The sequence below is a fragment of the Ahaetulla prasina genome, chromosome 2 (assembly GCF_028640845.1).
Source record: "Ahaetulla prasina isolate Xishuangbanna chromosome 2, ASM2864084v1, whole genome shotgun sequence".
NCBI classification, from domain to species: domain Eukaryota; kingdom Metazoa; phylum Chordata; class Lepidosauria; order Squamata; family Colubridae; genus Ahaetulla; species Ahaetulla prasina.
In genome coordinates, this window is record NC_080540.1 from 302,271,303 (window position 1) to 302,296,523 (window position 25,221).

General features: G+C 44.5%; 1 protein-coding gene across 1 annotated transcript in view; it reads left to right on the forward strand.

The window, feature by feature from the left end:
• Positions 1-25,221, forward strand: part of LOC131190757 (basic proline-rich protein-like) — a gene marked incomplete at its 5' end in the record, with an annotated part of 496,338 nt that overhangs the window by 69,127 nt on the left and 401,990 nt on the right. The window lies entirely within an intron of this gene.

Consider the following 25,221-nt stretch of genomic DNA (forward strand, 5'->3'; position numbering starts at 1 on the left):
AGACAAATGATTGTCCAAGTTCTTCTTGAAAACCTCCAGTGATGGAGCATCCATATCTCCAGGAGGCAAGCTGTTCCATTGATTAATCTGTGTGTCCATCCAGAGCTGAAGAAGCTTCTTGGATGAGAAGCAAAATGTCTTCAAAGAAAAACCAAAAAGTCCAGGTGCTTCTTGAAAAAGCACCTATGGGAACACCATCACCTGGATGACTGAGAATCTCCATAGATGTCCATCCATCCATCTTCTATGTTGGCTATCTATCATATGCAACTTATCTGCCTCATAGAATCCTAGGCCTGGAAGAGACGTTTGGAGGTCTTCTAGTCCAACCCATTGACCAGATCAGGAGTCTATATACCATCCTGGACAAATAGTTGTCCAAACTCTTCTTGAAAACCTCCAGTGATAGAACATCCACAACTTCTAGAGGCAAGCTGTTCCATTAATTTGAATGTCCGTCTGTCCATCCATCCATCTTCTATCTTATTTATCTGTCTATTTGTCTTATAGAATCTAGGGCTGGAAGGGACCTCAGACCACTTGTGGGCTGTTGCCAGTTTGGACCGGTTCGAGCGAACTGGTAGTTCCGACCAACAGTTGGGCCCACCCACCCGCCCTGGCACTATGACATCCTATATAATTGCTGTTTTTTCAATGCTGTGTGCGCACTCACATTTTTGAGTCTGGCTGAACCGGTTGTTACAGTATGTGACGTTCGCCTCGGCCTCAAGAGGTTTTCTACTCCAACCCTCTGACCAGGTCAGGAGTCTTTATGAGCCGCGGTGGCACAATGGTTAGAGTGCAGTACTGCAGGCTACTTCTGCTGATTACTTTGGCTGCCAGCAGTTTGGCAGATCGAATCTCACCAGGCTCAAGATTGACTCAGCCTTCCGTCCTTCCAAGGTGAGTAAAATGAGGACCCAGATTGTTGGGGGCAAGAGGCTGACTCTGGAAACCACTGAGAGTGGGCTGTAAAAACACCGTGAAGCGGTATATAAGTCTAAGTGCTAGTTCTAAGTTCTATCTGACTGTCTGTCCGTCTATCTATCTATCTATCTATCTATCTATCTATCTATCTATCTATCTATCTATCTATCTATCTATCTATCTATCTATCTATCTATCTATCTATCTATCTATCTATCTATCTATCTATCTTTGATCTGTGGTAGTGCAATAGTTAGAATGCAGAATTGCAAGCTAACTCACTGCTCACTGTCAGGAGTTCGATCCACACCGGTTCAAGGTGGACTCTGGCTTCCATCCTTCCAAAGCTAATAAAAGGAGGACCCAGATTGTTGGGGGCAAGAGGCTGACTCTGGAAACCACTGAGAGAGGGCTATAAAAGCCCCGTGAAGCGGTATATAAGTCTAAGTGCTAGTTCTAAGTTCTATCTGGCTGTCCGTCCATCCATCCATCCATCCATCCATCCATCCATCCATCCATCTATCTATCTATCTATCTTTGAGCTGTGGTAGTGCAATAGTTAGAATGCAGAATTGCAAGCTAACTCACTGCTCACTGTTAGGAGTTCGATCCACACCGGTTCAAGGTGGATTCTGGCTTCCATCCTTCCAAAGCTAATAAAAGGAGGACCCAGATTGTTGGAGGCAAGAAGCTGACTCTGAAAACAGCTTAGGGACAGCTGTAAAAGCACTGTAAAGCAGAACATAAGTCTAGGAACTATTGCTATCGCTATTATACCATCACAGACTGTTGTCCGGGCTCTTCCTGAAAACCTCCCGTGATGGAGCACCCACAACTCCAGAAGGCAACTTCTGTTCCATTGTTAAACTGTTCTCACCATCTTCCACCCCTTGCTTCGTGTCCTGCCCTTGAATGCTTTGAAGAATAAATTGACCCCTTTCCCCTGGTGACAGACCTTCAAGTGTTTCATGCAATTTGTGTTGTGCAATTTGCCTTCTAATGCACCTGCTTCTTTGTGGTTGACTTTCACAGAGGAGTTTTAGAATCCTACAATTAGAAATCACCCTTGAGAGCATTTAGTCTGACCCCCCCCTCCCCGGCTCAGCCCAGGATTCCAAAATTAGGCATCCCCTCCCCAATAGTTGAGTATCCCACTTCCCCTTGCATGCATCCATCAAAAGGGCACAAACCAGTTTTCTAGGGAATTGGTTCCACTCAGGGGTGAAATCTAAAAATTTTCCCTACCAGTTCTGTGGGCGTGGCTTGGTGGCCAGATGACTGGGTGGGTGTGGCCAATAACAATAAATAATAAAAATAATAAACAAAGTACAAAAAAACAATAAGAGGTACCAAAAACCAACTTTCACACTTTACACACACACAACACAACACAACACAACTGACTCACACACAATGTAAAAGCAGCTGCACTTCACACTTCACACAGCCACAAAAAGCTCAAAAACCAACTTTCACACTTTACACACACACAACTGACACACACACACACACAAAATACCACATACAGCTTTCTGAGATTTTGTGTTTGTGTAGTTAGAGTGAAACACTACAGAAACATACCAAATCTCAGAAAGCTACACAAATATTTTATTTTATTTTATTTTATTTTATTTTATTGTGGACTTCAATTCCCAGAGTTCCTCAGCCAGACAGCATTAATCACTCAGTGGTGAAATAGATTAGCTAAATTTAGATTAGTTCAGTCTAGTGCTAAAAGCGAAACTTTCCGGCTGTGAGCAGAGCCATGAGGTCGATCAGTAATCAGGTAAGTGGCTTAGTTAGACTCTTTTAAAAGGAGTTTTTCTACATGTTTTCTACAGAAAACATGTTTTTTAAGGTTCTGCTGTTGAGAAACTCAGGTGAGATCCCCAGAGTAGCCTTTAATTTTTTTTTTCTTCTAAGTTTAAAGGCTGCCGATCTCAGCTGAGGGGCGGGATCCTCAGGATTTTTTTACTTTTAAAGGCAGGTTTCGGCTGAAGCAAAACCTTCTTTTAAAAGTAAAAAAAAACCCTCTGTAGATGGTGCGGCTCAGCAGAGGCAGGGAGGGCGGGGCCAGGGATTTTTGCTACCGGTCCTCCGAACCAGCAGCCACCATCGCTACCGGATCGCGCGGAGCATTTCACCCCTGGTTCCACTCTTAAAGAACTCTTTCTGTCACCATAATGTTTTAAAAACTTCCAGAGCCTTTCCTTGAATTCCAACCCATGGTTCTGTGCTTTGCAAAGAGGGAGAATAAGCCCCTGTCTTTTCTCCTCATGAATAGAATTGCTACAGAATTAAAATTGGAGGCTCCCCCACCCCCACTTTGCAATATTCATGCTTTGTCCCAAAGGGGCTTTTTCAAGAGGCAACTGGAGTTTCTGTGTGGTTTTTGAAGAAATTTTGCTTCTGATCCAAGAAGCTTCTTCAGCTCTGACTGGATGGTGGGGAATGGAAGGATTTACGCTCCTTGCAGACAGCTGGTCATTTGCATTCCTTTTAGAGGGTCCTTGAGGCCACTTGGAGGTTTGTCTGTGTCCTCAGGGTCACCTGAGTGGTGCAAATGGTTCCTGTAGTCTGCAATTTTTTCCCCTCTGGAAATCCATTCCTCCTCCCACACCATTCCAAGGGTCTTCATCCCAAATTGTATAGCTAAAATTCTGTAGAGATTCTCCGTCATCCAGGTCATGGTTTTAATCATGTCAAGTCATGGTGTTTTAATGGGGTTTTAAGGGAATTAATTCTATTTTATTAATTTTACCTATAAATTTTTAATCCTTCAGTTTATTGAATCAGATTCTTAATTATTGTATTTTAAATTTGTTTCGATATTTATGTTTTATTTCTGCTGTACACCGCCCTGAGTCTTCAGAGAAGGGCGGTATAAAAATACGAAAAATAAATAAATAAATAATAAATAAATGGTTGTCCCAAAGGTGCTTTTTCAGGTGGCAACTGGACTTTTCTTGTTTTTTCTTTGAAGACGTTTCACTTCTCATCCAAGAAGCTTCTTCAGTTCTGGTGCTTTGCTCTGCCCCGGAGGTGCAGGCCAGTTGCAAAGGGTTGGAAATGGCACCCGGCTGAGGAAGCCTTGCTCAGAGAAAAAACGGATTCAAAATTGTAACCCGAAGAGCTGCAGCCGTTCCCCTTGTGCTCCAAACAGAGAAGATAAAAGCAGAATGTTTTCATCCCCGAACGACCGCAGGAGGACAATGGAGGGTATTTTTTCCCAAAGAGCCCTAATGTCATAATGACAGAAGAGTGCAGAAACGAGGAGCTAATATGAATAAAGATATCATTAAAATAAATGCACTGGGAACACAAAACAGCAGAGGAAGTTATTATCAGGATTTGCATGGCATTGTTGAATCCGGAAGGTACCCTTGAGGTCATCCTGCCTCACCCACCCCTTCCTTGATCCATGCAGGAATTCACCAGAAAGGAGCTGCAAGGAATGGCGTACAGGAAGTCCTTGACATTCAACCGTTCATTTAGTGATCGTTTGACGTGACAACGGCACTGAAAAAAAAGCAACATTTTTCACACTTACGACCGTTGCAACATCTCAACGGTCGCGTGATCAAAATTCAGAGGCTTGGCAAACTGACTCTTACTTATGACGGTTGCAGTGTCCCGGGGGTCACGAGAGCCCCCTTTCGCGACCCTCCCACAAGCAAAGTCAACGGGGAATCCGGATTCAATTAACAACCGTGTGACTTAACTTAACAGCTTGCAGTGATTCACTGAACGACTGCGGCAAGAAAGGTCATTAAATGGGGCAAAACTCAGCTCGGAAACGTTAAGTGATTCTGGCTTCCCCAGGCAGGGCAGAAGGTCACCGTGGGATCATGTAATCCCGGGACATTGCGACCCTGTCTGAATTTTGGATCACGTGACCGCGGGGATGCTGCAATGGTCGTAAGTGTGAAAACCGGTTGTAAGTCCCTTTTTCCACAGCCGTTGTGACTTTCAATGGTCAGTAAATGGACCGTTGTAAGTCGAGGACTATTTGCATTTCCTTTTCTCTTTGACATTTTTGGAACGTGTGTTTCAATCTTCCGTATTTTTGCCGGGTCTTCCTTTCTTTGAGGGTCTGTCCTGGGGGGGCAGGGGGGGTCCTCTTAGGTGGGTGTCCAGAAGGGGCTGCCCAACGAAACGCAGCTATTCTCCAGCAGAAGGAGAGGAGGAGAGGCGGGTGGGGGGATCTGCGCCTGCCCTCCCTGTGACCTCCCCAAGAGCTTCTGCCTGGCCCGGCCTGGAAACGGCCTTCAGCGCAAAGAGCTTTCAGGTGGTTTATGCTTTGTCTGCCCTTGTTACGTGGCGGTAATTTTGCAAATGGAGGAAAGTGTCAATTTCGTTAAAGAGCAGAGAGCTTTTAAGGAAATTTACGGCTTCTCTTCTCTTTCTTTTTTTTTTTCTCCTTCCTCCCTCCCTCCCTCCCAATTTTTCCTTCCTTCCTTCCTTCCTCCCTCCCTCCCTCTCTCCCTCCCTCCCTCCCTCAACCCTTTCCTTCCTTTTTCTCTTCTCTCCCTTATTCCATTCCATTCTTCCCTCCCTCCCTCCCTCCTCCTTCCTCCCTCCCTTTCCTTCCTTTTCTCTTCTCTCCCTTATTCCATTCCATTCCATTCCATTCCATTCCTTCCTCCTCCCTCCTTCCATTTTTCCTTCCTTCCTTCCTTCCTTCCTTCCTCCTCCTCCTCCTCCTCCCTCCTCCTTCCTTCCTTTTCTCTTCTCTCCTTCTTTCCTTCCTTCCTTCCTTTCCTTCCTTCCTTCCTTCCTTCCTTCCTTCCTTCCTTCTTCCTTCCTTCTTCCTTCCTTCTTCCTTCCTTCCTTCCTCCCTCCTCCTCCTTCCTTCCTTTTCTCTTCTCTCCTTATTCCATTCCATTCCATTCTTCCTCCTCCTTCCATTTTTCCTCCTCCCTCCTCCCTCCTCCCTCCTCCCTTTCCTTCCTTTTTCTCTTCTCTCCCTTATTCCATTCCATTCCATTCCTCCCTCCCTCCCTTCCATTTTTTCCTTTCTCCCTCCCTCCCTCCCTCCCTCCCTCCCTCCCTTTCCTTCCTTTTTCTCTTCTCTCCCTTATTCCATTCCTTCCTCCCTCCCTCTCTCCCTCCCTCCCCCTTTTTCCTTCCTTCCTTCCCTCCTTCCTTCCTTTCTTCCTTCCTTCCTTTCTTCCTTCCTTCCTTCCTTCCTTCCTTCCTTCCTTCCTTCCTTCCTTCCTCCTTCCTCCTCCCTCCTCCTCCTTCCTTCCTTTTCTCTCTCTCTCCCTTATTCCATTCCATTCCATTCCTTCCTCCTCCTCCCTCCTTCCATTTTTCCTTCCTCCCTCCTCCCTTTCGTTCCTTTTTCTCTTCTCTCCCTTATTCCATTCCATTCCATTCCATTCCTCCCTCCTCCTTCCATTTTTCCTTTTCTCCTCCCTCCTCCTCCCTCCTCCTCCTCCCTTTCCTTCCTTCTTCCTCCCTTATTCCATTCCATTCCATTCCATTCCATTCCATTCCATTCCATTCCATTCCATTCCTCCCTCTCTCCCTTCCTTCCTTCCTTCCTTCCTTCCTTCCTTCCTTCCTTCCTTCCTTCCTTCCTTCCTTCCTTCCTTCTTCCCTCCCTCCCTCCCTCCCTCCCTCCCATTTCCCTGCATGCCTGCCTCCCTGCTGCTGGTATCACTAGTTTTAGCCGCAGAGCCCCTGTTTTGTTGTGTGAAGATCCGTCATGAGACAGGGCTGCTGTAACTATGAACAGTCCCTAAATAGATGGAAATTTATCAAGGAAAGAACCAGCACGGAACTAAGGAAAAATTTCCTGACAGAACAATTAACCAGAGAAATGACTCCAGAAGTTGTGGTTGTTCCATCACTGCTTAGATTGGATAATAATTTTATTTATTTTTATTTATTTATTTTTGTCAATCATATATAATCGTATATAAGATAACAGGGAAAAGTATAAACATAATTTAGATACATGAAAAGAGTAAATAAAAAAGGAACAGTAGAGGGTCTCCCGCATGAGCAAGAGGATTGGACTAGAAGACTTCCAAGGCCCTTCCCAATTCTGTTATTCTGGTAATTTATTTATTTATTTATTTATTTATTTGATTTCTATACCGCCCTTCTCCCGAAGGACTCAGGGCGGTGTACAGGCAAAAATAAAACAAACAGTACAATATATAATTTAAAATGCAATTAAAAAACTTATTTTAAAATTGGCCTGAAAATTAAAATATACAGTGAGCTAAAAACCCCATTTAAAATTAGTTAATAAGAATTTTAAAATTTGATAAAATACAATTTAAGAGAGCCCAGAATAAAAGATCGTCTTCAGTTGACAGAAGGTCAGGTATTTGGCGTAAACCCGGGGAAGCTCGTTCCAGAGTGTGGAGCACAGAAGGACCTTCTGGGCCAAGACATTGCTGGACGGCACCTGAAGACCCTCTCTGTGAGCGTGCGGTGGTGGGAGGCATGCTAACAGGCGGTCCGTAGTACCCAGGCCTAAGCCATGGATAAAAGTGAAGCCACAGGTAGCCAGTGGGTCTGCGCGGGCGGTGTTATGAGCTACGGGCTCCCTCTATCACCCGCGCAGCTGCATTCTGGACTAACTGAAGCCTCCGAGTGCACTTCAAGGGGAGCCCCATGTAGAGAGCATTACAATAATTAACCAGTGGAACAACTTTCCTCCAGAAGTTGTGGTTGCTCCAATACTGGAGGTTTTTAAGAAGAGACTGGACAACCATTTGTCTGAGATGGTATATAGGATCTCCTGCTTGAACAGAAGGAGTTGGACTATTCTTTTAATTGATCAGCCGAATGGCTTCCCTCCAGGAGTTGTGGGGGGAGGGATCAACTCTGGAGGTTTTCAAGAAGGAATTGGACCAGGGGTGAAATCTAAAAATTTTCCCTACCGGTTCTGTGGGCGTGGCTTAATTGGTGGGTGTGGCTTGGTGGTCAGATGGCTTGGTGGACGTGGCCAATTACAATAAATAATAAAAATAATAAACAAAGTATAAAAAACAATAAGAGGTACCAAAAACCAACTTTCACACTTTACACACAACACAACACAACACAACTGACTCACACACAATGTAAAAGCAGCTGCACTTCACACTTCACACAGTCACAAAAAGCTCAAAAACCAACTTTCATACTTTACATACACACAACTAACACACACACACACACACAATATGCCACATACAGCTTTCTGAGATTTTGTGTGTTTGTGTAGTTAGAGTGAAACACTACAGAAACACACCAAATCTCAGAAAGCTGCACAAATATTTTATTTTATTATTTTATTTTATTTTATTTTATTGTGGACTTCAAATCCCAGAGTTCCAAAGCCAGCCAGTTGATCACCGAGGAAATAGATTAGCTGAGCGATTGATTCTGTCTGGCTGAAACGGAAACTGCTTTTGGGCTGTGGCCATGCGTTCCTCAGTAATCAGGTAAGTGCCTTAAAATCCCTACTTTTACTTGTAGAAAACATATTTTCTACAAGTAAGAGTACAAGTAAGGTTCTGCTGTTTTTTACTTTTAAAGGCCTGTTTCGGCTGAAGCAAAACCGGCTTTTAAAAGTAAAAAAAACAAACCTCTGCAGATGGTGCAGCTCAGCAGAGGCGGGGTGGGGGGGGGGGGCGGGAGCGGGGCCAGGGATTTTTGCTACCGGTCCTCCGAACCAGCCGCCGCCATCGCTACCGGATCGCGTGATCCCCTCCGATCCGGGAGCATTTCATCCCTGAATTGGACAAACCATTTGTCTGGAATGGTCTGGGGTTTCCTGCTTGTGCAGCAGGTTGGACTAGAAGACCTCCAAGGACCCCTCCAACTCTGGTATTCTCTTTTCTGCAAGGGGCATTTCTGCTCGCCTGACACCCCCCCTCCCGCCGCCCGACAGACGTGTTAGCAAATCCTTCCAGGGCTGATCTGGCGACATTTCTCCCAGGTGGCGGCACGGAGGCCAGCCAACGCCATCTGCGCCTCTTGCCTGCCTTCCTGCCCCCCTGCCATCCGTAATTATCGGAGGAAGGCAAGATTGAAACTCTAATGCCATATGTTCATTACCGATTCTGCTAATGAAAATCTATCTTGCTCTCAGGCCTGGTGGAAGATAAATGGAACCGTTTCCCCTGTGGAGCGTTTGGAAGCTCCGGATAAAAGACGCCGGGGGTGGGCTGGGCTTGCGTATCTCTACATTTCCCAAAGTGGGATTCGAACTCGCTGGAGATGGAGGAAGGGAGAAGAGAGGCTCCTGCTTGGGGTCCTTGGGGGTTTGCGCCTGCCTGCCTAGGTGCAGGGAGCACGGTCCAGTTCCCTATGGGAAGCTACGGAAAGATGCCAACGTTACTGCAGGTTGGCATCAATCTTGGTTAAATGCCATGCTCCACTTGCCCTGATCAAGTCGCCGCTGGGGAAAAGATCTTTCTTGTGTTGAACAGAAAGTGGATTGTAGCTGCTGACAGTGCTGACCTTGCAGAAGGCAGGAGGATTAATTAAGGGGACTTGGAGATGAAGAGGATAGGATAGGGTAGGGTAGGATAGGATAGGATAGGATAGGATAGGATAGGGTAGGGTAGGGAAGGGAAGGGAAGGGAAGGGTAGGGTGTCAGCATTCCAGAAAGTCCCCAACTCCAAGTAAAAACTCTGAGGCAGGCATTTCTCAAAGTTCCATTTTATTAGAGTAGGGATACTGGTGTAGACTTTAGGGTTCCAGACGCTGCCACATTTTTCCCCTGAGGGGAAGAAGGGGGGCTGAGGGGTATGGTAACATTCTTCAAGCGGTCAAGGTCGGATGGTGTTCACATCTGCAGGAAGAGTGGCGAGAAGATATTCAAATGAACTGGGAGAACGTGGGACCATGTGACCAGCAAAGGGGTCAGGGGGGGTGGGACTCTTGGGGTTTGTATAACTGGGAAAAGGACCCGGAAGTTCAGTTTTGGAATTTCACTCATCGTGTGCCAGTTTCCTCATGCTAGTAAAGAACTCTGAAAGACAATGGCTTCTGAGGTTTTTTTATGCAGAAGAGGTTTTTCTGGAACCCTGACAACTGGCACATCTGGGAAAACCCAAATCTGAGGGTTCTGGGTTTTCCCTCAGTAAATCAAAACCCCAAATCCAGCCCCTTCACCCATCAGCCTGTCACATGGTCCAATCGCCATCTATCCCATTCTGAGCCACCACTTCAACCACTCCTCCTCTAGATGCATACACACCCTGACCTTGACGGAAGGGAAGAATGCTATTATGTCTAACTGCATTCACTCTCCTAAATCCCCCCTCCTCCATGGAGTTGGCAGCATGGAAGCTTCTGGAGCTAATATGGCTTCCAAAGCTGACATAGGGAAGGGTAGGGTATGGTAGGGTAGGGTAGGGAAGGGAAGGATAAGGACGTATAGGGAAGGGTAGGATAGGGTAGGGTAGAAAGGGAAGGGAAGGGTAGGACAGAGTAGGGAAGGGTAGGGTAGGGTAGGGTAGGTAGGGTAGGGTAGGGTAAGATAGGATAGGATAGGGCAGGGCAGGGAAGGGTAGGGTAGGGTAGGTTAGGATAGGATAGGATAGGATAGGATAGGGCAGGGAAGGGAAGGGAAGAGTAGGGTAGGGTAGAGAAGGGAAGGGAAGGGTAGGAAAGGGTAGGGAAGGGTAAGATAGGGTAGGGAAGGGTAGGGAAGGGTAGGGAAGGGAAGGATAGGGTAGGGTAGTGAAGGATAGTGAAGGGTAGGGGAGGGTAGGTAGGAAGGGAAGGGAAGGGAAGGGTAGGAATGGGTAGGGAAGAGTAGGATAGGGTAGGGTGGAGTAGAATAGGAATAGAATAGAATAGAAAGGAATGGGAATAAGACTAGATTACACTAGACTAGACTAGACTAGAATAGAATAGAATAGAATAGAATGTAGAAGTAGAGTAGAGTAGACTAGAATAGAATAGAGCCAAGAGCTCTGCAGCAGATGGGTTTTGGAGTCCAGGAAAGCTTCAGATCCTTTGAACAAGTTACTGGAGATGTCACAAGTCAAGCTTATTGGTGTAATTCCATTATTTTTAACGATTACTTTTGCAAAACAAAGCAAAACTTTGATAACAATCACCACTATCATAAGACCAAACCAAGAAATTGTCTTTCAACCGAAGGAGATAATTGATACACCAGCCCTGATTTGAGCTGATTTTATCAAGAAAGCTAAGCAGGTTAAACCTAGTTAGTACTTGGGCAGAAGACCACCAAGAGATCTATACATTAGATCGGAGAATTTGTGGGGGGGAAAAAATCAAGCAAAAGTCCATGTAGTGACCAGGAATCCAGTTTGGCTCATATTAAGTACATTTGCCCACACAAATTAATTCAGTCTTGATAAGGAAGACAAAACGTTGAGACATCCGTATTCCAAATTGGCATTTATATACCGTAGCTGAGGGGGTTCAATTAAGAAAACACGATTAATATAACTAATAAAGGGTGACCAAATTTGATTGCTTTGTAAAGAGTCCTAATCTCTTGGTTCTTGAGCTAATTTCCCTCCCAAACCCCTTACTTATTTATTGGCATTTGGAGACCACCCAAAGTTTCCCTGGGCACCTTACGTGTTAGAAGTATAAAAGAACAATACAAGCGAAAAGGAAAGAAGAAAGATGGATAGCTACAAAAGCTGCCACTTTGGGGACGGCTGCTTTTACTCCTGAATTTTAGTGGATGTGTTGGGAATGAACTTTTTTTGGGGGGGAGGGGAGAGGGGATTCAGAAGATGTGAAATAGGGTCTATTTCCAATTTCCTTTTCCTAGAATCCTGCATCCAGTTTTGGGCACCACGCTATAAAATAAAGGTGGAGACTCTAGAACAGGGGTCTCCAACCTTGGTCCCTTTAAGACTTGTGGACTTCAACTCCCAGCAAAGCTGGCTGAGGAACTCTGGGAGTTGAAGTCCACAAGTCTTAAAGGGACTAAGGTTGCAGACCCCTGCTCTAGAAAGAGTGCAGAGAAGAGCAATCAGAATGATTAAGGCACTGGAGGATAAAACAAATGAAGAACAGTTGCAGGAATTACATATGTTTCCTCTAGAAAAGAGAAGGACCAGGGGAGACATGATAGCAGTATTCCATTATTGGCGGACCTGCCAGAAAGGAGGGGAGAGGGGTCCATCTATTTTCCAAAGCACCTGAAGGTCAGACAAGGATGGGGACAGCAGCATGGGGACAGAATTGTCTCGGTAGTATTTCCGTTGCGACTGGTCCTCCAGCGAGGCTTCGTTGGGCAGGAAGTTACTAGCCCAGATCTGTAAAGAGAATTCGGAGGAGAACTAGGGATGTCTAATGAAGAGAAGGACCAGGGGTGACATGAGAGCAGTCTTCCAATATTTGAGGGCCTGCCGCAAAGAAGAAGAGGGGGTCAACCTCTTCTCCAAAGCACCAGAAGGCAGGAGAAGAAACAACGGATGGAAACCTGGAAATAAGGAGGAATTTTCTGACAGTGAGAACAATCAACCAATGGAGCAGAAGTTGCCTTCAGAGGTTGTGGGAGCTTCATCACTGGAAGCTTTCAAGAAGAGGCTGGACTGCCATCTGTCAGAAATGGTGTTGAGTCTCCTGCTTGGGTGCAGGGGTTGGACTAGATGACCTACAAGGTCCCTCCCAATTCTGTTAATCTGTTAATCTGTATCTGTCTGGGATGTTCAAATAGCTGATACCAACCAATGGCCGTGATACAACATCTCTATCTACCTGCAGTTAATCTGCAGAACAGGAGGAAAAGTGGAGCTTAATCTACTAAGGGTTCAATTATTTTCTTAATAGAAGAGAATATTTGCAACTCAGGGTTGAACTGCAGGGTCCCACAACAAAATTTGGTCTTCATCATTATCATCAGAGTTGGGAGGGACCTTGGAGAGGTCCTAGTTCAACTCCCTGCTCAAGCAGGAGACCCTATAACGTTTCTGATAAATGCTGTCCAGTCTTTTCTTAAAAGCCTCTCATGGTGGAGCACCCTCAACCTCTGGAGGCAAGCTATTCCACTGATTAATTAACAGAATAAACAGAGTTGGAAGGGACCTTGGAGGTCTTCTAGTCCAACCCCCTGCTCAAGCAGGAGACCCTACACCATTTCAAACACAAATGGCGGTCAAATCTCTTCTTAAAAGCCTCCAGTGATGGAGCACTCACAACTTCTGGTGGCAAGCTGTTCCATTGGTTAATTGTCCTCACTGTTGGGAAATTTCTCCTTATTTCTATGCTGCCTCTCTCCTTGGCTAGTTTCCAAATTCATGTTGACTTCTGTAGTTAACGTTTTGTTTTCTAGATGCTTATTAAAAGCAACTTTTAAATAGTAATTTATGCTAAAAAAACCACCTCTTTGCTATTGATGTCAAACTCAACAGCTTGCAATTTGCTGGCTTATCTTTCCTGCTGCGGCGAATGTAAACTTTTTTCTAACCAGGTTCCCATTAATCTCCAGTTTCAGTTCTGCCCTTGGAATCTTTCCCTTCTCAATTTCCTAGCGAGGCTGTGACTTTGGGTTGTAAAACATGGAATCAGAAGAGGAGTTGAAGAATCCTGACATTTTCTGAAAACCAGCCAGCATTTTCTCTTTTACCTAGAGTAGCTGGTGCACCAATTATTTTCTTTTTCTTTTCTTTTGAACTTAAAAAAAACATCCTTGGGTTGCTCTCAAAATTTCCTTGGATTGTCTGCGCGTTCCGAGTTCTCGCTTTTTTTACACCAGCTTTTCTGGAACTGGATCGGCTTTTAAGAATTTAGAATATTTTTTGGTGCTGCCATCTAGGTTCCCTCCCTGTTTCCCATCATTTTTTTTGGCCCTAATTGGAATCGTTTGCAAGGGTTTTGGTGTTTTTTTTTAATCCTCTCTGCTTTAAGACATCCTACTTAGTCTCTTTTCTAGGAAAATCCCCTGCTAGGACATTTATTTCCCTATTTAAAATGTTTATGGTCTCCTTGCTAGCCCAGCGCTCTCGTGGTGGGAGGCAATCATCAAAGCAGGATATAAAACAATAAAACCAAGCCAAATAAATAACAAATTAATTAAAAGCGCACCATTCAAAGCACAGGATAACAAATGGAGTGATGCTGAAAGGCGCTAACGGGCGAATAGGACGGTTAAGATGGTTGAGAAATGAATGTGAGAATTTAAAAAAAGAACAGACCTATTTTCATAATGTACACAATGGGGATGGGGATGTACATAAGGTTAATGGCATCTTGGCCTCCAGGCAGAGGTGTCTGCTGGAAGGGGAAGCTACAACCAGTGAATCATCAGTGCTAGAAGGAAGGGGAGTTTGTGGAGATGAAGAGGAGGAGGAGGGGGAGGGGGAGGGGGAAGGGAAGGAGAAATGAGAAGAAACAGCCTCTTGTTGGAATTCATTGTTGGAATGGATTTCTGTGCAACAACTACAGCCAGTAGATGGCAGTGTTTACAAGTTTGGAGCTATGATATATACTCTATGCTCTTTAGTACTAAGTAGAGTTTCCTGTTTCCTGTTACAATTAAACAGTTGAGCAGTAAAGCACATGGTGACTGTTAATGGCATCTTGGCCTCCAGGCAGAGGTGTCTGCTGGAAGGGGAAGCTACAACCAGTGAATCATCAGTGCCAGAAGGAAGGGGAGTTTGTGGAGATGAAGAGGAGGAGGAGGGGGAGGGGGAGGGGGAGGAGAAATGAGAAGAAACAGCCTCTTGTTGGAATTCATTGTTGGAATGGATTTCTATGCAACAACTACAGCCAGTAGATGGCAATGTTTACAAGTTTGGATCTATGATATATACTCTATGCTCTTTAGTCCTAAGTAGAGTTTCCTATTTCCTGTTACAATTAAACAGTTGAGCAGTAAAGCACATGGTGACTGTTAATGGCATCTTGGTCTCCAGGCAGAGGTGTCTGCTGGAAGGGGAAGCTACAACCAGTGAAAAATCAGTGCCAGAAGGAAGGGGAGTTTGGGGGGATGAAGAGGGGGAGGAGGGGGAGGGGGAGGAGAAATGAGAAGAAACAGCCTCTTGTTGGAATTCATTGTTGGAATGGATTTCTATGCAACAACTACAGCCAGTAGATGGCAATGTTTACAAGTTTGGATCTATGATATATACTCTATGCTCTTTAGTCCTAAGTAGAGTTTCCTATTTCCTGTTACAATTAAACAGTTGAGCAGTAAAGCACATGGTGACTGTTAATGGCATCTTGGTCTCCAGGCAGAGGTGTCTGCTGGAAGGGGAAGCTACAACCAGCGAATCATCAGTGCCAGAAGGAAGGGGAGTTTGTGGCGATGAAGAGGAGGAGGAGGGGGAGGGGGAGGAGAAATGAGAAGAAACAGCCTCCTGTTGGAATTCATTGTTGGAATGTATTTCTATGCAACAACTACAGTAGTATTCAACCAGTAGATGGCAGTGTTTACAAGTTTGGATCTATGGTATATACTCTATGCTCTTTAGTACTAAGTAGAGTTTCCTGTTTCCTGTTACAGTTAAACAGTTGAGCAGTAAAGCACATGGTGACTGTACTTTCTGTTTGCTCTGTGTGGTGCTATATATATGAATGAAGCCTTGCCCTTTTTACATGCCTCCTCCCTGCCAGGGAGGCGAGTCCTTCCTAATTGGGCGCCCACCACAGATGACAGATTGAACAATGACCAACCATCATGGTCCACATGGCACTCTAGAAGGAAGAACAAGTCCTCTCCAAAGGGGTCATTAGCGGAGAAGCCAAGACACATTTGTAGGAAGAAAAATCCATCCGGTTCAGTTCCAAGCTGGGAGAGAAGTGCTGAAGATAACATGGAGGCTGATTGGAAAGAAGGATTCCATTTATTGATGAGCAGAACCAACCACAGCATGTAGTTCTGGGACAGTTGACCGATTGGTTGGATGGATCTTTATAGGTTTCTGCGATGCTGCTGGGGGTTGTGCAGTGAAGGGACTTTTGTGTCTCTTGTTATTTCAACGGTGGTGGATTAATCCTATTATGTCCTAAAGGTCATGTCCTGTCCTTCTTAATCTCATTATCTGGAGCTGATGGTGTTTTATTTGTGAATAGATTGGCCCGGATTTCTTAATGACCACAAAATCTCCATCTCCATGAAGACTTCAGGCATCTGCAGGAGGCTGTTTTACTATGCAGGAAGACTGGGGTTGCTTTCTGCTTTTAAGATAACATTTTCTCCATTTCTCTTCGAAATGGAGCGTCTCTTCCATCCAAGGACCAGCTCATAGATTTCCACTGCTCTCCTCTCCTCACTTTAGGCACTGAGCCCAGCTGTTCCTCCTCTTCCTCACCAGCTACCTCCAGACCTGGGGGCTGTTGACTCTCCACCTGAGGGTTGATGGATGGCCCAGGCTCCACCTCTCTCTCTCTCTCTCTGCCAGCTCCATTCCCTCTTCCCCCTCTCTCGGGTTGCCCTGATGCTGGTCCTGACTCCCACACCTCTTCCTCCTCCTCCTCCTGACTCGGCTGTTGGAGGGGCCAGTGGCCGACAGCTCACAACAACTTCTGTAAGGAGCGGGCGCATGTGTGCATGCTGCTTGCACAATCAGAGCTTTGCACGCCCACTGGTTGCACGACCCAGTGCTGAACGAGCCGGGGCCCGATAGTGGGTGATGGACCGCGGTTGGGGACCCCTTGCCCCATTTCCATCATCCCCGGGTGGTGTCAGATGGGGAAGGCTGGGGAAAACAACTTTCTTCAGCACCCTGCCGTAAAGTCCCTGCTGCGTAGCCTGACTTGTGTTAAGAGAGAGAAAAAAAAAAAAGGCTGGGTGTGAAATGTTAATTCCTGCCTCTCAGCCATTTGGGGGAGAAGCTCAGCTTTGATTAATTTGCTTTGTTCACAATTTCATTAAAGTCAGACTTCAGTGCCAATTAGTTCAACCAGTTCATTTTAGGCTGAACTAATGAAATGGCAGTAATTAAAGCTGGTGTTTGGGGTTCTGATTAAAATGTGAGCCCGGTGAATGAATTCAAATCGAAATCCAAAGAAAAATGTCTTTTTCATTTGAATGATAGCCCTTTTCTTTTCTTTTTTTTCCTTTCCTTTTCTTTCCTTTTCTTCCCTTTTCTTTTCTTCCCTTTCCTTCCTGTCCGCCTGCCCACCTGCCTTCTGTCCTTCCTTCCCTTCCCTTCCCTTCCCTTCCTGTTCTTTCTTTCTTTCTTTCTTTCTTTCTTTCTTTCTTTCTTTCTTTCTTTCTTTCTTTCTCTCTCTTCCCTGTCTCTCCTTCCTTCCTTCATTTCGTCCCTCCCTCCCTCCCTCCCTCCCTCTTACCCATGTTGCACTGCACAAGAGAACGTTTCCAGCTGTTTTAATGGATTCTCTGATGGGTAACCTCATGCATTTTGTATGAAGACACTGCAACAAAGAAAAGAGATGAATGGGCCATTTGGATCCAGAGCCTCTGAAGTCACCCAAGTTGCTGATGAGATCAGATGATTGTCCTTTCGCAATCCTTGCTTATTCTTGTGCTTAAGGGGCTCCTTGCCCAGAGGGAAGAAGGAAGTCTGTCCTTCTGAAAGCTTCGGACGTTGGACGCCAGTTGAGGACTTCTTCTAATCTCAGATGAATCCATTAAGGAGGGAAATAGAACAGAACTGAGTTGGCGGTCTCCTAGTCCCACCCCCTTGGAGGTCTCCTTGGAGGTCTCCTTGGAGGTCTCCTAGTCCTACCCCCTACTCAAGCAGGAGACCCTACATCATTTCAGACGAAGGGCTGTCCTCTGTGGCTCAGACTGCTAAGACAGTCTGTTATTAACAGCAGCTGCTTGCAATTACTACAGGTTCTAGTCCCACCAGGCCCAAGGTTGACTCAGCCTTCCATCCTTTATAAGGTAGGTAAAATGAGGACTCAGATTGTTGGGGGGCAATAAGTTGACTTTGTATATAATATACAAATGGATGAAGACTATTGCTTAACATAGTGTAAGCCGCCCTGAGTCTTCGGAGAAGGGCGGGATATAAATGCAAATTAAAAAAATAAAAATCTCTTCTTAAAAGCCTCCAGGCAGGGGTGAACTGCGGCTGCGGGAGGCTCCGCCCACCCGCACGGACATCATGACGTCGCTCTTTTTGCGACATTTTAAGTCTCTGTGCATGCGCAGAAGGCTTTGTGTATGTGCAGACGCCGGCGTGCACGAGCGAAGCGAGCGTGTGCGTGGTGCGTGCACAATTGTGAAGGCAAGTGAATTTCATCCCTGCCTCCAGGGATGGAGTCCCCCACAACCTCTGGAGAAAAGCTATTCAGAAAGAGCCCTGATAGCTACGTGGTAGCTGGAGGGGGAGAAAAATGACCTGCCTCATAAATGCTCACATACAGGCAGTCCTCGACTTAACAACCGTTCATTTAGTGACCGATCAAAGTTACATAAGACTGAAAAAACCTTAGGATTGTTTTTCACACTTAAAACTTGACTTAAAAGTTGACTTTGTATATAAATATACAAATAGGATGAAGACTATTGCTTGACATAGTGTAAGCCGCCCTGAGTCTTCGGAGAAGGGCGGGATATAAATGCAAATAAAAAAAAAAAAAACCCGTCGCAGCGTTCCCATACTCACACGATCCGTTCGGCCGTTTGGCAACCGACTCACATTTAAGACGGCGGCAGTGTGTTGGGGGGGGGGGGAGAGTCACGTGATCCCCTTTTACGACCTTCTGACAAGCCAAGTCCATGGGGAAGACAGATTTTGCTTAACAACCGTGTTACGAATTGAACAGCTGCAGTGATTCACTTAGCAACGGGCGGCAAGAAAAGTCGTAACGTGGGGCAAAACTCACTTAATAACATACATTTTGGGCTCAATTGTGGTCATAGCTTGAGAACGACCTGTGTTTTCTGAGGACTTCATGGCTAGTCTACCAAATGTTGGTTGTATTTCTTAACTGCTGATTGTTCCAACGTCTTTTTTGTCTTGTGACCAGAACTGGAGGCAGTGTCTTTTTTAATTTATTTTGTTTTATTTATTTGTCACAACAGTATATATAAGCATAAGCATGAAATAACTATACAATATATAAGCATATATATGAGCAAAAGTAGGTAATTGTATTAATTTGATATAATTTATTTATTTATTTATTTTGTCACAACATCATACAAAAAGATTATATAGTATATACACATATAAACATATATAGGAAGAAGAAAAGAAAAACAATAGGACAGGAACGGTAGGCACGTTTGTGCGCTTATGCACGCCCCTTATGGTCCTCTTAGGAATGGGGTGAGGTCAACAGTAGAAAGTTTTTGGTTAAAGTTTTTAGGATTATGGGAAGAGACCACAGAGTCAGGTAAAGTATTCCAAGCACTGATGATTCTGTTGCAGAAGTCATATTTTCTGCAATCTAGATTAAAGCGGTTAACATTAAGTTTAAATCTGTTGGTTGCCCTTGTATTATTGCAATTAACAGGAAGGACATTACAATAGATGATTCTGTGAGTTAAGCTTAGGTCTTGTCGAAGGCGACGGAGTTCCAAGTTTTCTAAGCCTAGGATTTCAAGTCTGATGGGATAAGGTATTTTGTTGTTTTCAGAGGAGTGAAGAACTCTTCTTGTAAAATATTTCTGGACACGTTCAATTGTATTGATGTCAGAGATGTGGTGAGGGTTCCAAACAGGTGAGCTGTATTCTAGAATTGGTCTAGCAAATGTTTTATATGCTCTGGTTAGTAGTGTGGTGTTTTTGGAAAAGAAGCTACGCAAAATTAGGTTTACAACTCTTAGAGCTTTTTTTGCTATGTAGTTGCAGTGGGCTTTGGCACTTAGATCATTTGACATGAAAACTCCAAGGTCTTTAACGGGATGGGGGTCGTCTGTAAGGTAATGAAAGGAAACAATAGGAGAGGAACAGTAGGCACGTTTGTGCTCTTATGCACGCCCCTTACAGACCTCTTAGGAATGGGGTGAGGTCAATAGTAGACAATTTTTGATTAAAGCTTTGGGGATTTTGGGAAGAGGCCACAGAGTCAGGTAGTTTATTCCAGGCATTAACAACTCTGTTACTGAAGTCATATTTTCTACAATCAAGATTGGAGCGGTTCACATTAAGCTTAAATCTATTGTGTGCATCTTAAATCTTTTGTTCTTGCATCTTAATTGTTCTGTCTTTGGATAATGTCCAGACTCCTGAACTGTAGAGAGTAAGGCATGCTTTCAATCCCTATCAATAAATAACTGAATCAATCAATTAATAGATCGATCGATCGATCAATCAATCCTACAGACATCCCGTCCTTTTCTAATCAAATCTTATCTAATGGAGAAAAACAAGATCCTTTCAGTAGATACCGCCCCCTCTTGCCTTTCTGGGCTCAGTCACTTCCCTGCCCCACCCTCGGGTTGAAAGGCTCCCCTTGCCTTTAATAGCAGTGTAAGGTTTGTCTGAGAAGACACTGGGGAGAAACAAAGAAAAGGAGAGGAAAAAAAGGTAGAGAAAGAAAGAAAAGAAAGAAAGAAAAAAGGAAGGAAGGAAGGAAGGAAGAAAAAAGGAAGGAAGGATGGAAGGAAAAAGAAGAGAAGAGAAGCAGAAGGAAAAAAGACAAGCAGAAGGAATTTTTCAAGTCCTCATGAGATATTGCCATAATGCAATTTTCCTTTAATGCATTAAGAGAAGCTGCTTTCACGGCCAACATTGCCAGAGGTTGCAATTCCCTTCAGGGCCCTGCTCTGGAATGCAGAGAAGCCATCCAGGGCGGGAGGCCTTCGTAGCAACCACTTTGCAAGCCCATTAAAAGGATTCCTCTGCGCATCGAGGATTTAAACACGCTGGGCATTGAGCATGCCCTGTTTGGCAATGGGTGCTAGGTGGGCGTGAGGGCTGCAAGAGGAATAACAGAATCACAGAGTTGGAGGTCATCTAGCCCAACCTGCTGCTCAAGCAAGAGACCCTATACCAGTGGCGGCGAACCAATGGCACTCATGCCAGAGGTGGCATGCAGAGCCGTCTCTGTAGGCACATGCACCGTTGCCACAGCTCTGTTTCGAGTCTCTACCGTGTATGCGCGCACACCTCCCACTGGCCAGCTGGTCATCGGGTCGCTTCTGTGCATGGGGCACATGCATGGGGGGGGGCCCTGCACCTTGCATTTTGGACGGGGTGCGGATGCATATGCGGAGTGCATGCCAATGCATGGGGGGCACATGCGCATGTGCCCGCGCCTTGCAGTTTGGGTGTGCATGCATACTTTGGGCACTCGGTGCCTAAAAAGTTCACCATCACTGCCCTATACCGTTATGCATGGTCACTCACGCCTCGTCACCTCTTGCCTGGACTACTGCAATGCTCTCTACATGGGGCTCCCCTTGAAGAGCACCAGGAGGCTCCAACTGGTCCAGAATGCGGCTGCGCGGGGTATAGAGGGAGCGGCTCGTAGCTCCCATATAACACCTCTCCTGCGCAGATTGCACTGGTTACCGATGGTCTTCCGGGTGCAATTCAAGATGCTGGTTCTCATCTTTAAAGCGCTCCATGGCTTGGGACTGGGGTACTTATGGGACCTCCTACTCCCACCAACAGCCTCCCATCGACCTGTGCGCTCCCATAGGGAGGGTCTCCTCAGGGTGCCATCGGCCAAACAAGGGCCGCGGTGTGGCTCAGGCTGTTAGAAGCCTGTTATTAGAACACAGCAGCCTGCAATTACTGCAGGTTCAAGCCCGGCCTGAGGTTGACTCAGCCTTCCATCCTTTATAAGGTAGGTAAAATGAGGACCCAGATTGTTGGGGGGGCAATAAGTTGACTTTGTAAATATACAAATAGAATGAGACTATTGCCTTACACACTGTAAGCCGCCCTGAGTCTTCGGAGAAGGGCGGGATATAAATGTAAACAAAAAAAAAAAAATGCCGACTGGTGGCTCCCAGGGGGAGGGCCTTCTCTGTGGGGGTTCCTGCCCTGTGGAATGAGTTACCTTTAATAATAATAATAATAATAATAATAATAATAATAATAATAATAATAATAATAATAATAATAATAATATTTTAATTTGTATACCGCCCTTCTCCCGAAGGACTCAGGGCGTGCACAGCCAGAATAAAAATACAAAGAAAAACAATACATATAATATTAAGAACACCTTAAAAACTTATTCAATTGGCGAAAATTTAGAATATAATAACACTCTATAAAAATTTACAAAATTTAAAACCCATAAAACAAATTAAAATTTTAAAATCAAGCCAGTCAGCTAACGGAATAAATAGGTTTTAAGTTTGAAAGGTCCGAAGGTCGGCTAGTTGACGAAGTCCAGGGGGAAGTTCGTTCCACAGGGTAGGAGCCCCCACAGAGAAGGCTCTCCCCCTTTGGGGCTACGCCAACCTTTGGGGCTACGCCAACTCCCCGATCTCCGGACCTTTAAGCGCGAGCTTAAGACTCTTTTATTCCAATGGGCAGGGTTGGCCTAATTGTGATTTTAACTGGGGTGGTTTTATTAGGGTCTATTTTATATTTTATTAGTTTTAAATTATGGGGCCAATTTTTGGAATCAGATTTTTAAATAATGTTCTTAAATTTGTTTCTTTCTGTATTTTTACCTTGGCTGTAAACCGCCCTGAGTCTTCGGAGAAGGGCGGGATATAAATGAAAACAAAAAAAAAAAAATGCCGACTGGTGGCTCCCAGGGGGAGGGCCTTCTCTGTGGGGGTTCCTGCCCTGTGGAATGAGTTACCTTTAATAATAATAATAATAATAATAATAATAATAATAATAATAATAATAATAATAATAATAATAATAATATTTTAATTTGTATACCGCCCTTCTCCCGAAGGACTCAGGGCGGAGCACAGCCAGAATAAAAATACAAAGAAAAACAATACATATAATATTAAGAACACCCCTTAAAAAACTTATTCAATTGGCCGAAAATTTAGAATATAATAACACTCTATAAAAAATTTACAAAAATTTAAAACCCATAAAACAAATTAAAAATTTTAAAATCAAGCCAGTCCAGCTAAACGGAATAAATAGGTTTTAAGTTCGCGGCGAAAGGTCCGAAGGTCGGCTAGTTGACGAAGTCCAGGGGGAAGTTCGTTCCACAGGGTAGGAGCCCCCACAGAGAAGGCCCTCCCCCTTTGGGGCTACGCCAACCTTTGGGGCTACGCCAACTCCCCGACTTCCAGACCTTTAAGCGCGAGCTTAAGACTCTTTTATTCCAACGGGCAGGGTTGGCCTAATTGTGATTTTAACAGGGGTGGTTTTATTAGGGTCTATTTTATATTTTATTAGTTTTAAATTATGGGGCCATTTTTTTGAATCAGATTTTTAAATAATGTTCTTAATTTGTTTCTTTCTGTACAATTTTTACCTTGGCTGTAAACCGCCCTGAGTCTTCGGAGAAGGGCGGTATAAAAGTGTGATTGATAAATAAATAAATAAATAAATAAATAAATAAATAAATAAATATTATATACCATTCCAGACAAGTGGCTGTCCAGTCTCTTCTTAAAAACTTCCAGTGATGGAGCAGCCACAACTTCTGGAGGTAAGAGGTTCCACTGGTTAATTTTTCTCACTGTGAGGAAATTCCTCCTTAGCTCTAAGCTGCTTCTCTCCTTGATTAGTTTCCACCCATTGCTTCTTGTTCTACCCTCAGGTGCTTTGGAGAATAGTTTGACTCCCTCTTCTTTGTGACAACCCCTGAGATATTGGAACACCATGATCATATCACTCCTAATATTTTCATTAAATTAAATCCAATCCTGCAACCGTTCTTCATATGTTTTAGTCTCCAGTCCCCTAATCATCTTTGTTGCTCTTCTCTGCACTTTCTGCAAAGTCTCAACCTCTTTTTTTGTATCATGGTGATCAGAACTGGATGCTTATTCCAAGTGTGGTCTTACCAAAGCCTTACAAAGAAGTATTAGCACTTCACGTGGTCTTGAGTCTATCCCTTGGTTAATTCAGCCTAGGATTGTGTTGGCTGTTTTGGTGGCTCTTGAACACTGCTGGCTCATATTTAAATGGTTGTCCGCTAGGCTGCCAAGATCCCTCTCATGGTTACTGTTGTTGAGCCAGGTACCAATTATCCCCTACCTATGCATTCTTGGGTTTTTCTTTCCCATCATGCCCAGATTTTGCCTTGCTGGCATGGGTCAGCCCATCCCACTTGGTCCAGCATTTCCAGTCTTGCCAAGGAGATTGTTACTACATCTCAAACGGAACAATTAAAAAGATAAAACTCTCAAGGAAAACATCTTCATAGTTGGATAGAACCTCTTGAGGAGCTGCCCAGAGATGTGAGTAAGTCTGTTACATGTAGCACCACACAGAGCAAACAAGGAGTACAATCACCATGTGCTTTACTGCTTAACTATTTAACTGTAACAGGAAACAGCAAACTCTACCCAGAACAAAAGAGCATAGAGTATATACTATAGACCCAAATTTATAAACACTGCCATCTACTGGCTGAATACTACTATAGTTGCATAGAAATACATTCCAAAAATGAATTCCAACAGAAGGCTTCTTTTTTTCTCCTTCTCCTTCTCCTTTTCTTCACAAACTCACCTTCCTTCAGGCACTGATGATGTTACCTAGTTGGGTCGTGAAATGTCTCAGTGGTGAAATCCAATTTTTTTTACTACCGGTTCTGTGGGTGTGGGTTGGTGGGCATGGTGTGGCTTGGTGGGCGTGGCAGGGGAAGGATACTGCAAAATTTCCATTCCCACCCTACTCCAGGGGAAGGATGCTGCAAACTCCCCATTTCTTCCCCACTTCTGGGGGAAGGATATTACAGAAACTCCATTCCCGCCCCAAGGCTGTGTGCTCTCCCCACTTCTCTTCTCTCTGTATACCAATGACTGCATCTCCAATGATCCATCTGTTAAGCTACTGAAGTTCGCAGATGACACAACAGTGATTGGTCTCATTCGAGACAATGACGAATCCCCATATAGACGAGAGGTCGAACGACTAGCCTTGTGGTGCAACCAAAACAATCTGGAACTGAACACACTCAAAACCGTAGAAATGGTGGTAGACTTTAGGAGAAACCCTTCCATACTTCCACCTCTCACAATACTTGACAACACAGTATCAACAGTAGAAACCTTCAAATTTCTAGGTTCTATCATATCGCAAGATCTCAAATGGACAGCTAACATCAAAAACATCATTAAAAAAGGACAACAAAGAATGTTCTTTCTGCGCCAACTCAGTAAGCTCAAACTGCCCAAGGAGCTGCTGATCCAATTCTACAGAGGAATTATTGAGTCTGTCATTTGCACCTCTATAACTGTCTGGTTCGGTTCTGCAACCCAACAAGAAAAACACAGACTTCAGAGGATAATTAGAACTGCAGAAAAAATAATTGCTACCAAC